Here is a 13,928-nt window from a genome sequence, read left to right on the forward strand (position 1 = left end):
AAAGATAACACCTGAGCAGGTGTCCACAGACACATGAACATATTTCATCCTGCCAAATTCGGGGATGTGAGTGACATCCATTTGCCAAATCTGGTTGGGAAGCAATCCTTTTGGGTTAACCCCTATGGGGGTAGGGGGAAGAAACGATACACACCACTTGCAGCTGACCACTATGGCTCTCGCCTGTTCTCTAGTGATCTGGAACTTCAGGCGGAGGGTGGTGGCATTAGCATGAAATTTATTGTGAAATAGATTGGCCTGTTCCACAGGGTCTGTTACCACAAACATAGTAGATTCCCTAGTCAGGGAATCCGCGCAATGGTTTCCCTCGGCGAGGGGCCCCAGAAGGGAGGTATGAGCTCTTATATGTCCAATGAAAAAGGGGTCTGAATGGTCCCGAATTATCTGCTGTAGGCATCTAAGAATATTTAAGATGGATGAGGAGGGGTTAATGTAACCTGCGCACTCTATTGCAGAGACTGCATTCACTACATACTGGCTGTCTGGTAGAAGGTTAAAGGGTTCCTTTGGAAAGAGCTCAAATGCTCGCATCACTGCCAATAGTTCTGTCTGTTGGGCCAAGGTAGTAGCGAACTTGAAGGTCCACGACTATGGCCCAAATGCCAGTTTTAGAACCATCAGTGAACAGTACTCTAGGTAAAAAGATGAGACAGTGTAACTTTCTGATGGTCATGTAATTAGGATGTGGAAGGGCCAGGCTTCAAACCTAGGGTAAGTCCATACTCCAAACTACTGCTCAATACTAACTTTTGGTTTAATGTTAGTATCACCTTTAAAAATTGAAGAACAGGATGCTGGAAGAGGTTTAAGAATTTGTATTCATCACAGAGCTAACACTGTGTTACTTTGATGCATTTATATTTTGTAATATGATTGCCTTTGTGTCTAAGTTTATCACATTACATAATTATAGGACAATATTGTCTATATTCATTATACCGTGCATTAGATCTCTGGTTTATTTTACTTCTCACTACAAATTTGTACCCTCAAGCATCATCAGTCTTATCTCCCCACCCACCCCACCCATGGAAACCACCATTGTCTCTGTTTTTGTAAGTTTGACTGTTTTGTCAGAATCCACATATAAGTGAGATCATGTAGCACATGTCTTTCTCTGTATGACTTATCTCACTTAACATAATGTGTTTCCAGTCTGTCAGTGTTGTCACAAATAGAAGGACATCCTCCTTTCCCATGGCTGAATAATCAATATATATACTGCATCTTTTTTATCCATTCATCCATGGATAATCATATAGATTGTTTCCATATCATGGCTACTGTGAATAATGCTGTAATAACACAGGAGTGCTAATCTCTCTTTGAAATACTGTTCTCATCTCCTTTGGGTATGTACCCAGTAGTGGAATAGCTGGACCATATGGTAGATCTACTTTTAATTTTTTTAGGAACCTCCATATCATTTCCAGTAGTAGTTGGACTAAGTTACATTCCCACCAACAGTGCATAAGGGTTGCCTTTCAACTACATCCTCACCGTACAGTCTCCTGTCTTCTTGATGATGGCCATTTTAGTGAGAGGTGCATATTGAAACCATGTTTTCCTTAACTGAAAGTCACATTCTTTCTATTGCATTTCACAGCAATTTTTAATTTCTGTATCACATTTTCAGTCTTTAAGTCAGGGTAATGGCATTAAAGCTGTGTTTCCTATTGACTGGAGTTTGAATGAGAGAGGAGGTTCTGGTTCTTGAAGAACACCAGCAAATGCTGAAGGGCTGAATACAACTATTATACTATTGTGAAAGTGACACTATTTGAAAGGACTACTGACTCATAACCAGCACAGTTCCTCACACTTAGAAGTCGTTACTTATTGCATAAATGAATAGTCAGGCTTATACAGATGGTTGACATACCAAAGAACCACTAATGAGGTAGGAAACTCCTTGCAAATGAAATATTGTCTCAGTTTTCTGTGGGACAACTTTGCTTTTGAATTTTTTTTAGTTGAAAAATGATGAACACAAAATGGTAATCATTCCATTAAACTGTAACTATTCCAGTAATAGTGCTTACAGGAAATATGAACTATGGCCCTTGGAATCTGAGGATTTTCCTATTCTTCCTTAGGGAATTCTGATATTTTAATAAAGAGCTTAATTATATATTTGGGAAGGTAATTTTATCTTGACTACTCCTCATCTTTCTCCAACTCCAGAAAGGTACTAGCTCCTACACTGGTCAACCTCCTTCATAGTGAGGCACATCAGATCCCAAAAGATCTGCTGCTGGTCTGCCCTGGTTCTGAGTCTGTAGCTCTCAGGCTGACCATTCCTGTGTGTGTAGGTATGGTAACCTGTGTGCAGAATACATACCTAAAGAGGTAATTGTCTAATTGCCATGCCACTATGTTTTCTAGTCTTACTACCTTCTACCTTCTCTAAATACCTTTATATACTTCTGAATATGTACTATTTATAGATAATGAGAGTAACTACACGTGTTCTTAATCCTTTCTGAAAATACAGGTATTATCTGAATGTGGTATATATTTCTTTATAACTACTTAGTTACTGAAGCATGAGAGTCATGTCATTGTACAGAGTTGCTATCCTGTGCACAACATCAGAGTGTGTTTGGAGTTTGTTGTGTGGGTGTGTGTTCATATACTTGGTCTTCAAATAGGAATGGGTAAATACCATTCTTTTTCTGTTGAATGAACTGGATTATAGCATTATCTCCCCAAGAAGATTTTATTATTTGTCAGGCCATTCTCCAGAAAAAGAAGAGGACACACACACACACACACACACACACACACACATACTTTTCCCTCACCTTCCTCATCCCCAGAGTGTGGTGGGAGAAGGGCAGTGTGTTTCAAATCACCTTAAGCTCTCTCTTGTGCTTCACTTAGTATGGGAGAGATCCCCATAGTAGTCCCCTAGGGCACCCTCGAGCCTACAAAGGCCAACTGCTTTCTTGAGGGCTGTGTCTGTTCGGAGGACCCTGTGGGTGGAGGAAGTTAGTTCAAGCTCTCCCATAGCTTGGAAGCAAGCAGAGGCACAAACAGCTCCATCTGCATTTTATTTAAGCTGAGTCAACCAGACTTGCCCAGCGACCCCCAGTAAGGGGCTCTGCCTCACTCCTCCTGATCTACATGGTTTCTTCTCCTTTCTCAGTGTCTCAGTGCCCTGGCCATGCCTGGCAAGGCCAAGAAGAGAGTCTAAGTTACACCACTGAGATATGGTGAGTGGAAAAGAGACTCTCAAGTATTTCCAAAGGCAGAATTTGGCCAGCTTTTAATTACTTATTCTTATGAAGGGAAGTAGGGGATATCTGAAAATTATTTTTATTTAAATCATCAATTCTTTGGAGCTTTCATTTTATTGATTTTTTAAAACAGTTTATCTTTCTTGAGCCTGTGATGGGAAGTATAGCAACAGTGCATATCTGGGGAGGGAACTTAGCCCACATACAGATTAATTTCAATTCACAAAGATTTTTTCATCATCTATTTACATTGAACCATATGAAAATAATGTGAGGGATTCAGAGATATTGTATAATATAGGGGAGCACGTGATTTGAAGACTCTATGATAGGATCCCACTCTAGATGAGAAAGGCTTGACTCTCCAAAACTGCTCTCCTGGCCTGCTCTCCTGAAGACACCTCCATTTAATGCAGCACCAAGACTCCATGCCTTGCAAAGTGCAGAATCCAGGACTAATCTGAAGGGACAGAAAGAGAGAAAGTGGCAGAGAAAAAATAATTAGTGCATGATAGTCCACAAATGAAACTGTGTATGTGAGGAATGGTGGGTACATCATAGGTATGAGTGTGCATATGTGTTTTTATGTTACATGAGGGCAGGGGCTGGCAAAGCGAGGCTGGTTACAGTGTTTATGACTTACAAGTCCTTAGAGGACAAAGACAGATTTCACTTCTCTTCATAGTACCATAAGAACAAGAAGGTAATACTCTCTATACCCTATGCTGATTAGTCAAAGAGTACATCATATGATCGCTTTTACCTTCAATTTGAGATTCTGAGATAAACTGCAAAGATTAATCATATACAAAATTGGACCAGTAGAAATAAACCACTTTCCTAAAACTACCTAGATGGAAAGAAATTTATTTCAAAACATAAGCCATGGTTTTGAAAATTTATCAAGGGGTTAGGGGACCAGGGATATGAAATATAGATTTTTCCCTAAAGTCTTCAAAACCAACTTACAATAGCAGCTGAGAGGTATAGAGGGAGTCACTACATGGCCGCTAATTATTCTCCCCTACTACACACTCGGGAGCTGCAATGCATAGAGCCCTGAAGCACATTTGTTTCTAAGAGGTGCTAGGAAAAGGGAGATGGACTAGAATTACACCCCCTTAAAACTGACTGGCACATGTAAAAATGTGTTTATCCCCTTTAGAAAATGTCTTGTCATTGAGGGTCCAAGACTGATATGTCCACCTTTGATCAGCCTGTCATTTTTCCTCATCTCCCTGCAAGAGATGGTGGGTGGAGCACAAATAATTGTTTCTCACTACCTGCATCCGGTTTTGGAGATTCTAGAACGCTCAGAGCTGGCATGACAATTTTTAAAATGTTGGCATGGTCAGGAGTGCTTTGACCACTTTTTCTCTCTTGCTCCTCACTTTTAGCTTAAGGCATCTATTTCTCTAAAACAATAGAGAAGAAAGCTTACCAGTCCCAGTGTGACCACCATGCTTATGGCCCACTACCTACTGGGAAGGCACCCCCTCCATCCCTGGGAAATCAGAGCTAGAGCCTCCTGGCTCTTTCCATTGGAAGACTCAGCAGGATGGAACTATTCCTGTACACTGTGTTTCAGAATGAAATTAAACTTTATCTTCCATGAGAATTTTACACAGCTTTTTTGACATTGGTACCCATTAAATGCCTCAGTTAAACTAGGATCATTCAAGGAGGATAACCACAAACTTCAGGGGGCCTAAACAGATTGATTATAGATAGATATAGATACATAGATGATAAATAGATAGATAAATATAGATAACTGGCACACATATAGATTATATAGACATAGATACAGAGGAGAGAGAGAGAGAAATTCAATGTTTTAGTCTAAGGAAGGAAAGACATAGGTAGAGGTAATAGATTGGTAGGGAGGAGGAGGGAGATTGGAGATTAAATGGACCTGGCAGATGTTTTCATAGATTTAAAGGTTATCTTTTGAAAAATTAATAAGACTTATTCTTTGTAGCTCCAGAAACCAGAACTAGAACCCACAAATGTGGCAGCATTATATTCTATAGGAGAAACCCTTGTTATCTCCAAATCAGATATTACTTTTTTTAAAAATACATCTTTGTTTGTAGATACTGTTTCCTGTTCCTGGAGAGGATCAGGCAAAGGTTAGGTGAATACTAGATTTATGCATTTGAGAGTCACAAAATTGGCAAGGAGTTAAATAATATGATTTCTCAGGTCCCTTGCAGCTCTAAGATCCTGTGTTTCTAGAGCTGAATGTACCCTTCCATTTCTTTAGAGGTGTGTGCGCATATATGTGTGTGTGTATAATTAATACAATGGACTATTAATTGTGACAGTTTATGCAAAGGCAATTTGAAAACCATCTTGACTGTAAGACTCATACTAACTCTTAGAATTATGTTCAAATCAAGCTAAAATTTAAGATTGTTTCTCCTTTTTGCACCTATATCATTGGTCCAGAGAAGGAATTGAGTTGCATGGAGTGTGTAAGATAATAAGCTAGTTGTTATGCTTGCTAGAGACTGAAACATCATCATCAATTAATTGCTCCTCTGCCACTATATAGTTGTTTGATGTCACTGGGAAAATCACTTCCCTTTCTGGGATTCACCTCCCTTATTTGAAAAAAAAAACCTGAACTAAAATTCCACTGATTTAAAACACTGTAATCCTATAGGCTAAGTCCACAATGGATAGCGGAGAGTTGGTTACAAAGAACAGAGAGTTGGTTTAAAGCTGCTGTTAGGTAATATGTTTGAGATCCAGGGTACTGGAGTTTTTACCTGGATCTCACCTGTCTCCCAGCTCTTACCCTGGCACTTGGATTCTTTACTCCCTAAACATCTATTCCTTAGACAGGGCAGTTTTTAGCAGTTTTAAAAGGTACACTTTAAAGCTCAAAAGGAAAAAACACTCAACTCATAGATCATCTTCTGCTTACTCATACAGAAAAAGTAGTGGGGAATAAAAAGTAATTTGGGTTTTTTATTTCAATTCTGTCTTTAAGCAATTAGCCATGTGATCATGAGCTAAATATTTAATATTTCTGGGTCAAGTGACACTATAACATTTGTCCTTGCTAACTCTACGATTATGAGGGTCAAATGTAATAATGTGATAAAAAGATATGCAAATATGGAGCATCATCTGACTGTGAAAATACAGCCATATATTCAGCTCAGCCTCCTCAGAGATCCATTAGCTATAGAACTTCTGTTGGAGAGAAGGTTGTTAGCCACTTTAGCCTTGCTCTCTTCCTCATATATCTGCCATATAGACTATATAAAATCTTGGAAGCTATTAGATATGACTAGGGTGATCTAACCCTGAAGATTTGGAACCTAGACCCCGTATTGTATTTACTTTGCATGTGACTTTTGGCAAAGCATACTACCTCCTCGTACATTAATTTTTCTTATTATCAAATACAACAATTATTTCTTTAATATATATGTTAATGTATACATGCCATATGGTATGTACATGCATACATATTATATATATGGAGAGTTTTAAGGATCAGATGTGATCATGCTATCCTTCTAATTCTTTTCTTCTTTTATTTGAGTAGTAGAAAGCTTGAAGTTAAGTTCCATGCCTAAATGATAAAACTGCTCAGTCAGATGTTTGATACTGTATACATACTTCTTTGTTTTCTTTTTATTTTTTTGTATCTTTACCTTGTGCTTATTTATCTGATGGTACTGCATCTCAACTTTTATATTTCTGCTGGAATTAACTGAAAGAAGGCATAGTTCCTGTGACAACAACCTCCCTCCACCTTGTTTATTAATTATTTGTCTGAAAATTCAATGAGCAGTTTTCATTTCCTTCTTCAAGTCTAAGACATCTTCTTTGAACGTGACAATATATATTGCTAAAGATCTGAGAACACATTACAGTCTCTTATTTCCTAGAGCATTCTTAAAATGTTGTAGGTAGGCTAGGATTCTTCTGAAGGGCATTGAGGGTCCTAGAAAGAAAGGATTTTCAGGCATAATATCTTGTCTAAACATTTCTGGAATATAAAAATACATCCAGGGAATGAGTCCAGGCACACAGCTCTGGAGGCTGGGATCTTATTACTATGAACCAAGAAGGGCTTCCCAAACAGTACTATTATGTGCAGGTAACAATAAACATGTTAATTTCATGTGTCCATTTGAAAACATGGAGATGTGGTGAGAAAAAGGCAGAGAGGACAGTAGGTCTAAACTCTTGGGAAGTAGGTTTCATGTGGGTGGGACTCAAACACAGAGATTAAAAAGAAGCAGACCCAAAGAAATCCTGAGAGTAAAGAATAAAGCAGGGGATATTACAGTCCCTGACTTCAAGATCTACTACAAAGAAACAGTAATTAAGACAATTTGGTACTGTCACAAGAACAGACCCATAGACCAATGGAACAGACTAGAGAGCTCTGATATAAACCCAAGCATATATGGACAATTAATAAATGATAAAGGAGCCATGGATATACAAGGGGGAAATGACAGCCTCTTCAACAACTGATGTTGGCAAAACTGGAAAGCTACATGCAAAAGGAATGAAACTGGATTATTGTCTAACCCCAATCACAAAAGTAAACTCAAAATGGATCAAAGACCTGAATGTAAGTCGTCATGAAACCATAAAACTCTTAGAAGACAACATAGGCAAAAATCTCCTGAATGTAAACTTGAGTGACTTTTTCCTGAACACATCTCCTTGGGCAAACAAAAGCAAAAATAAACAAATGGGATTACATCATGCTGAAAAGCTTCTCTACAGCAAAGGACACCATCAGCTCAACAAAAAGGTATCCTACAGTATGGGAGAATATGTTTGTAAATGACATATCCGACAAGGGGTTAACATCCAAAATATATAAAGAACTCACATGCCTCAATACCCAAAAAGCAAATAACCCTATTAAAAAATTGGCAGAGGATATGAACAGACACTTCTCCAAAGAAGAAATTCAGATGGCCAACAAGCACATGAAAAGATGCTCTACATTGCTGATTATCAGAGAAATGCAAATTAAAACCACAGTGAGATATCACCTCACACCAATTAGGATGGCCAGCATTAAAAAGACTAAGAACATAAATGCTGGCAAGGATGCACAGAAAGGGGAACCCTCCTACACTGCTGGTGGGAATGTAAATTAGTTCAACCATTGTGGAAAGCAATGTGGAGGTTCCTCAAAAAACTTAAAATAAAAATACCATTTGACCCAGGATTTCCACTCCTAGGAAATTACCCTAAGAATGCAGGAGCCCTGTCTGAAAAAGACATGTGAACCCCTATGTTTATCACAGCACTATTTACAATAGCCAAGAAATGGAAGCAACCTAAGTATCCATCAGTAGATGAATGGATAAAGAAGATGTGGTACATATACACAATGGAATATTATGTAGCCATAAGAAGAAAACAAATCCTACCATTTGCAACAATATGGATGGAGCTAGAGGGTATTATACTCAGTGAAATAAGCCAGGTGGTGAAAGACAAGAATCAAATGATTTCACTCCTCTGTGGAGTATAAGAACAAAGCAAAAACTGAAGGAACAAAACAGCAGCAGACTCACATAACCCAAGAATGGACTAACAGTTATCAAAGGGAAAGGGACTGGGGAGGATGGGTGGGAAGGGAGGGATAAGGGGGAAAAGGGGGCATTAAGATTTGCACACATAATGTAGTGGTGGTGGGGACACAAGAAAGGAAGTATATACAAAGAAGACAAGTAATGATTCTGTAGCATCTTACTATGCTGATGGACAGTGACTGTAATGGGGTATGTGGTGGGGACTTGATAATGCGGGAAATCTAGTAACCACAGTGTTTCTCATGTAATTATATATTAATGATACCAAAATTAATTAATTTTGTTCTCTTAGAAGCTGCTGAATATTCATATCAAATTTGCTATGAGTCCTGTGTGTTCGCTTACATATTGCTTCACTGAAGCTTTATAACCTGGTTAAATCGGTTTTAAAAAAGATTCTCTGTTTCACAGACTAGAGGAGTCACGTGACTGCTCCAGAGTCAGGCAAGTTACACCTGGAGAATGAGCGATTGAATCTCCTGCCCCCTTTACACATGCAGTAGGTGGGGATCTTGCCTATTGTGAAAGGACGGCATGAAGATCATCCTCTCTTGCCCAGGAGTGTTGTATCAGCAAAGAACTGGGAGTCAGGAGGTTCCAATTGCACTTCCGCATGACTTTGGATGAGTTCTCTCTCTTGGCATAATATGAAAAAAAATAAAACATAAACTCCCTAAAGCATATTTTTGCTCAAAACTTTCGTTTCAATCATAATATAGAAGGAAGTAAAGAAAGAAAGGCAGGAAAGCCTCTCATGGTGAGTTTGCTGGTGGTGGGCTCATCAATGTCAGTAACCATAGGGTCCTTCTTGGGGTGCTGAAGGAACTGATTTTGTCTGGGCCCACAGCCAGTTAAGGTCACCAAGGTTCTGGAGGTCTACAACCACATGGTGATGACACATTTCATTCTTCTAGGATTTCCAACAAGGCCAGGCTTCCAGCTGCTCCTCTTCTTTGTTTTCCTGGTGATCTACCTACTGACACTAATAGAGAACTTATTATCTTCGGCATTCACAGTGATGGAAAGTTGCACAAGCCCTTGTCCTTATTCCTGAGCAACCTCTCTTTCCCAGAGATGTGGTACATCACAGTCATCAGCCCCAAGGTGCAGGTAGACTTCCTCAGCCATTCTAAGACCATTTTATTCAATGGCTGCATGACTCAGCTTTACTTTTTTGTGACCTCTGTCTGCACTGACTACATTCTCCTTTGACCACTATGTAGGCATTTGTAATCCACTGTGCTACCCAGTTATCATGACCAACCCGCTTTGTGGTGCTCTGGCCAGGGGATGCTGGTTCTGCAGACTTGTGACTGCCGCAGTGAAGATGGTTTCCATAGCCCGACTCCACTGCTGTGGCACGCCTCAGATCAATCACTGCCTCTAAGATATCACACCACCCCTTAGTGTCTCAAGTGAGGACTCCTCACAGGCTGAGCTAGTGCACTTCCTCTTGGCCCTCACAGTCACTGCCCTCCCCCTCTGTGTAGTGGTGGCATCTTACACTACCATTCTCACCGCCATTCTCGGGATCCTTTCTGCTCAGGGCCACCAAAAAGTGTGTTCCACCTGTGCCTCTCACCTGACAGCTGTAATTCTCTTCTACTCCACGACCCTTGTCACCTATACCTGCCCCGAGCTTATGTATGCCTACAATTCCAATAAAGCAGTGTCTGTGCTCTACCCCATCCTCGTCCCACTCCTTAACCCCATCATCTACTCTCCGAGGAGCTGGGAAGTAAAGGCAACCCGCGAGAAGAACGTGCTTTTCAAAGGAAGTGGACCCAGGGAAAATGTGGCCTCAAGTAATTAATAAGCTTCTAGAATCCCTTCAGGTCTGACTTGGGTGATCGCTGCACAGCTCCTACCACACTCTTGCCTTTGGCTACCTGTCAACCTCTAGTACTTTAACACTGATGCTGTGTGCATGAGTGTGTGTGTGTGTGTGTGTGCATAAATGTGGCTAAATTTGGGGGATGATGTAGCTACTATACCCAAAAAGTAGCGACTGCTTCTAGGTCAGCAGATAAGTTTTGAACATTTTCCAAAAATTACTTGAATTGAAGGCAGATTTTCCATCTCACTAAAATACAAACCCTATATGAAGTTTTGCTAATTTGCTAATGTATTGTCTGTACATTCAACTGTGTCTGACACATAGTAGGTGTTTAATAAATATTTGTTGAAAGTGTAATTGAATAAATGCATATTTGAACACAGAAGATGAAGTTGGGAATTGTGAATAGATTCTGACTTTGTGGCCCTTCCAGTCCTGCCCTCCCACCCTTCTGATTTTCTGTTCTACCTTGTCATTTTCACCTGCTTTTTTTAATTCCCATCAAACTCTCATTCTTTCTGTTCTATTCTTTTTTTTTTTACAGATTTCTAGATTTCCCCTTCTCTTTTCTTTCCCTCTGTACTCAATTTCTCTCACCACACTATTTTCCCCCAGAAACACTGCCTTATGTTTGTTCAAATAAAGTCCCCACCTTATCTTTTTTTAAATTTATTGAAGTATCATTGATAAACAATCTTATATTGGTTTCAAATACACAACACAGTAGTTTAACAGTTATCCATATTATTAAATCCTCACTCCCTCCATGAGGTTACTCTCTGTCACCATAGACAGATGTTACAGAATCACTGGCTGTTTTCTCCATGCTGTTCTGCTATCCCTGTGACCAACTGATATTATGATTGAGAATATTCAGCCATACAAAAGTCATCATCTTTTCTTAATTGTCTCACTTGTAGATGAAAATGCTTAAAGCCAACAAGCGGCCCAAGATTTGTGAAAATCATACACTATGGATTTTATCTAACCTGATAACCTCTGGCCTTAATTTTTATCTGATTTTTACAGGCTTTTTAAATTAATTATTTTGTATTGATTCCATTTTATCTTATTTTTGGCTTAGTAGTGTTTGTTTTAAGGAAACCTTCTGTGACAATAGAAATGATCTATATCTGTGCTGTTCAATGCAGTGGACACAAAAGCATGTAGCAATTAAGTATTAAAATGTGGCTACTGTGAAATGTAAAATGTAGAAAGCGTATCATTGTGTTTTCAAAATTTAAAGCATTAAATGAAAAGCTTTTCTTAACTTCCTTACCATAGATTTTATTACCCATTACTTTTCACTTCTTATATTACAGTTATCTCTTTAAAAATCAGCTTTGTAAAGTAAAATTCCATTCAATAAGTTTCATCTATTTAAATGTACTGTTTGATGAATTTTGGAAAAGCATATAGTTGTAAAACAACAATCACCAAATAGAACATTTCCACAATCTCAACAAGTTTCCTTGTGACCTTTTTCACTAAATTTCTTACCCAGGCCCTTAGACCTAGCCACAGGTAAACTGATACACTTTTTGCCAAATTACTTTCCCTTTTCTAGAAACTCACGTAAGTGGAATCATACACTATGTACTCTTTTGTGTCTGGCTACTTTCACTTATCATAATGTCTTTTAGATTTTTCCATGTTGTTACATGTACCAGTTACATGGAATCGGTGAGTACTATACCATTGTATTGACAGAACACAATTTGTTTTTCTATTCACCAGTTTATGAACCTTTTGGTTATTATTAATAATGCTCTTATGATAGTTGTTGTTCTGAATGTAGACGAGTTTCTCTTCAAGTGATGCGGGTGGCAGTAGCAGTGTTGTTACTGGGTATTTTAAAATTTTGCTTAAGTTTTTGAAAAACTTACCAAAGTAGCTGAATCACTTTACATGTTTATAAGCAATGTATGAGAATCCCAATTGATTTACAATATCACCAATGCTAAGAAATGTCAGACTTTTGATGTGGTCATTTTGCAGTGTATGTAATGGGCTCTCATTGGTTTTCACTCGCATTGCCCTAATTTGAGCAATCTTTTCATTTACTTACAATTTGTAAATTTCTCTGTAGATTTAAGAATTCTTATACCTTGATACACTTATTTGTCAAATACAAGTTTTAGTAGTATGTTCTACCACTGGGTAGCTTGTCTTTCATTTTCTTAAAAAGGTTTTAAAAGCGATTCATTTTCTCACAGTTTTGGAGACTAGCAGTCCCAGATCAAGGTCTCAGCCTATTCAGCTCCTGGTGAGAACTCTCTCCTTTTGGTTTGTATCCAGGGACACTTTACCTGGGGCTCACATAGTGGAGAGAGAGAGCACACCCCATTTGCCCTTAATTGCCTGCATAAAGACCCTAAGTGCAAATACAGCCACATTGAGGTTGAAGCTCCAACATGGGAATTTTGAGGGGACACAAACATTCAGTCCATAGGAAAAAGTGTGCAGAATTGATATCATTTTCCCCTCAAATGTTTGTTAAAATTCATCTATGAAGTAATCTGTACTGGGAAATTTATTTGTAAAATGTTTTTAACTATAAAATCTATGTTTTTAATAGATATAGGGATATTCATGTTGGTTTATTCTTGAGTGAGCTTTGAAAGTATGCCATTCAAATAATATGCCCATCTAATTTGTTGGCTTGATTAACATAAACTTGTTCATGATATGTCCTTGATAGTATATGTAAAGATAGCTCTTCTTTATTGCCTACTATTGACAATCAGTGTCTCTCTCTTTTGTCTTGATCAGTCTCACTAGAGATTTATCAACTTTATTGATTTTTCAATAGAATTCTTTTTAATTTTTTTCATTTTCTATTGATTTTCTCTTCACTATTTCATTTATATATAAAAATCTATGAAATAATATATAACAAATACACACTTAAAAATTTATGTATATGTGTGTGTATGTATATCCTTTTTTTCCTATCTTTTGCCTATAAAGTTAGGTTTCTTCTTTTGTACTACAACCATTTAATCCTATAAATTCCCTTCTAAACACCGCCTTAGCTATATCCCCAGAATAATTTGATATGCCATGTTTTCATTTTTTTAAGTTTAAGATCATTGCAATTTCCTTTGCGATTTTCCCTTTGGCCTATGAGTTATTTAGAAGTATGTGATTTAAGTGTCGATTATCTGGTATGTTCTAGATATCTTTCTGTTACTGTTTTCTAGATTAACTTAATTTTCTAGTTTAACTTTAATTTTAACTAAATTT

The 13,928-nt window shown here is 38.2% G+C and overlaps 1 pseudogene; it reads left to right on the top strand.

Moving 5' to 3' along the window:
- Positions 1 to 318: 318 nt before the first annotated feature.
- On the top strand, positions 319 to 10,658 carry LOC140850259 (olfactory receptor 6Y1-like; annotated as a pseudogene).
- The last annotated feature ends 3,270 nt before the right edge of the window (positions 10,659 to 13,928 follow it).

The sequence above is a fragment of the Manis javanica genome, chromosome 6 (assembly GCF_040802235.1).
Source record: "Manis javanica isolate MJ-LG chromosome 6, MJ_LKY, whole genome shotgun sequence".
Lineage (NCBI taxonomy): Eukaryota > Metazoa > Chordata > Mammalia > Pholidota > Manidae > Manis > Manis javanica.